Genomic DNA, 3,633 nt, shown 5'->3' with positions numbered 1-3,633 from the left:
AGCAGAAATACTGGTATAGATGAGAGAAATAAACAGAGGACAGCTGCCCACAGAGGCAAGGCCCCCCTGAGGCCTAAACCTGTAAGCTTGCAGCAGCTGCCTGTCTCTAATGTAACACACAAGCTACTAACTAAAATACAATGTCTAAATAACTAACAACAATATAGGTGTGTATAGGAGGTGTATGTGAGCAAAAACGCTAGGTAAATGACCACAATAGAGCTCTTGCTAAGCCAAAGCACAAAGGAGCAACTCTCTCTCTGTACAAGTCTCAGGCAAGTACGGAGAAACGTAACATGGCGGCCGCTATTTATAGGGTAGGGGCTGGCCAGGGTCCCCCTCTGTGATTGGCTGCCGTCAGAGGGCCTGGGAGCCCTCTGATTGGCTCTAAGGACATCAATCTGGGCTATGACGCTATTCGAGCTCGGTACCGAGCTCGAATAGCGCCGGGTTGCTCGAATAGCTCGAATAGTGAATGGGCTATTCGAGTGTACTCGGATAGCCCATTCGAATAGCTCCAGCTATTCGGAGCTCGAATACCGAGCTCGAATAGCTAAAAAAGAGCTCGAATATTCGAGCTACTCGAATATTCGAGCTCTGCTGAGCACCACTGGTACAGGGCAAGGTATCTGACACACTTGCTGACGAGGACAATATTTCAATGGCTTCTGCTTTGCTGGGCAGAAATTCATCAAGTTTTATTAGAGCAGACTATAATTCCAAAACAGCTGCTAGACAAGTGAATATTACTGCAACACCAACTGAGGTAAGCAGTGCTTCAGCCTCCTCTGCTAGAGGGTTTAAAGTATCCAAAATACTGGGTGAAGCATAAGACTCTGCGACCACAGCTTCACTGGACAGGATCACTGAACAGTCCATATTGCAGGGCAAAACCATGGAAGCACCTGCTGGACAGCATAATGATTCTGTGACCTGAGTTTCATTGGAGAGATCTACTGCACAATTCATGGTACAGGGCAAATTTATTGGAAAATTTTCTGAACAAGGTAATAATTCTGCGATTTCAGGTTCGCATAGCAGATGCTCTGAGCTATTCACGAAACTAGAGCGAGGTGTAGAAACAGGAAGATCAAGACACAATGTTTGCGCATCTGCTGGATCAGACAGGAGTTGAACTTTATTAACACAGGTAATTTCTGCAGAAGTGTTTGCAGAGACAGGCAAGATTTTTCTGGTGTCTGTTTCACTAAACAAAGAGTCATGAGTACTGGCTAGGCTGGACTCGGAAGTCAGCAGGACCTCTGGATTCTCTGCTGAAAAATTTGCGCAGGGCAAGGTTAAGAATGTATCAGTGGCTTCTGTTTTACTGGGAAGTAACACTGAGTTATCCATGGTACAGGGTGGAATTGCAGGAACTTCAATTTCACACAAAAAGAGCTCCGAATCACCTGCTGAATCAGCCAAAGGTGCTGAAGCAGGCGGGTCAGAACGCCAAATTTGCGAATTCGGAGTCACAAAAAAATCATCCAAAATCAGTTCCCACACATCAATCAATGGAGCCACAAAGTCATACTCACACACACCAGTTTTTATTAGGTTATAGGCAGACTTAATGCATGCATTCAATACCAATTCACTTTTTGCACTGTAAAATTGACAAAATGAACTTGAATCATTCTTCCATTCATTGACCAGAGCTTCCATCTCTCCTTTCTCAAATGGAGGATTCCAAGCATACTTAACAGGCAGATCATGGTTTGCAGATATGATTGTAGCAGGGACATATATTGGGTTAATTAGCAGGTGATTGGCAGATTCCTTATTCCTAAGAATCTCCAATACCTGTAGCAAGTGCTGAACTGTAGTGTATGCAAACTTTCCTTGCTTTACAAATAAGTTGATTTGTTCAATACTCTGTAATATCTCCTCATAATCATACTCAGATAATTTTTTTAAACAAAAATCTTTATTTTCCCTAGCCAGGGAGGAAAGTTCATTAGTAGTTTCATAAGTCCATTTAACTCCCCTGAAAGACAATTGCATTTCATTATCTGTTAATGGCAGAATCTCATTATAGGTCTCAGTCGCTAAGGATAACGACTCTGCAGATCGGACACGTTTCTTAGAACGTTTGCGTTTGGCCTTAGACCCTGCTGTTTTCCCTGCTGTTCTTGGTGATTTATTCAAGGCTGCAGGAAAATTATCAGTAACACTTTCTGCTTGCTGAACATTTTTGCAAGCAATTGAAGGAGCAGCTGATTGGCCTGCTGCCAGGAGTTCATTAAGAGGAAAAGGCAATGGATCTATGCGCAACCAGTTATGGATCACAAACGCTAGAAATTCCAGCGGTCTATCTTTCAAATCGGAATGATTGAGAACATCAAATGCCCACTGGAATAATTCCCCTTTAAACAAAATATAACTTAGTTGGAGTGCCCAGGTTGAAACAGGAGTCGCTTGGAGATCAGGATTGGTCAGGAACCTGGCACATTCAGAGAAAAACTCATTTTCTGTTTCAGAGCTAAGTTCTTCAAATTTCTTAAAGGAACAGGAACCATAATTAACAGTGTCATACTTTCTGGGAATCCCCCCCACAATGGGGATTGGTAATGGGGTTTTCATAATGTTACGCTTTGTGGTGTATTCTCCACAGTCAACATGCAACGCATGAGCTGGCGTGGAGGAGGTACACACACTAGCACAAGGAAACAGGCTATCCCTAGTATAGTGGAGGGGAGGACTGACTCCAATAGGAGATTGTGGCGCACAGAGCCGGTGCAGATCTGACAGCCACAAACAATGCTTTCGTTATAACGTCTCAGCGCAAAGTAGCGCTGAGCGCATAAACCAGAACTGAGGAGATCAGGACAGGTAGACAGAATGAACGCTTGCTAGCTAGCGGCTACTTAGCGACAGCAAGCGTCCAAAACCAGACAGACTGGAATGAGGCAGCCAATGCGATGCGGCGATGGCGTGCCTCACAAAGACCGGACAGGATAGTCAGAAAATAGCAGGATTAAGATAGATGAACGTAACACAGATAAATATACAATAAGTATGTTTTCCTAGCGCATTACAATTACAGCTATCAATGAAACTATTTGTAACGTCTGACTAACATATGTATATATCGGCAATGAACCGATATATGACATAAGCAGGAACGCTGACTAGGAATGGAGTAATACAGGGAACAGGACTCAGAAGGATTCGCTATCTCTTCGCAGAGATGAACGCAATCCACAAACGGTAACAGAACAGGATTCAGAAGGATTCGTTATCTCTTCGCAGAGATGAACGCAATCCACAAACAGTAACAGAACAGGATTCAGAAGGATTCGTTATCTCTTCGCAGAGATGAACGCAATCCACAAACAGAACCAGGAGCAGGGTAACTACCTCAGCACGGGTGGTCACGGTACGCGCAACCTACCAAAACGTGCTGGAAAGCTGACTAACTGCACACAGGATATAAACAGTTCGTGTACGTATACATCAGCGACACTGATGTATCGCGTAACACAAATACAAGGAAAATAATAAACGTGCTGGTATGCATATATATTGGCAATGAACTAATATATGATGCAAAGACCAGCAAAGTATCTTTATAACAAGAAACACGATCGGGGGCTAAAGCGACAGCAAGACTGGCTTAAGCTGAAGCTATGA

The sequence above is a fragment of the Hyperolius riggenbachi genome, unplaced genomic scaffold, assembly GCF_040937935.1.
Source record: "Hyperolius riggenbachi isolate aHypRig1 unplaced genomic scaffold, aHypRig1.pri scaffold_188, whole genome shotgun sequence".
NCBI classification, from domain to species: Eukaryota; Metazoa; Chordata; class Amphibia; order Anura; family Hyperoliidae; genus Hyperolius; species Hyperolius riggenbachi.
This window is presented reverse-complemented; position numbering follows the sequence as displayed.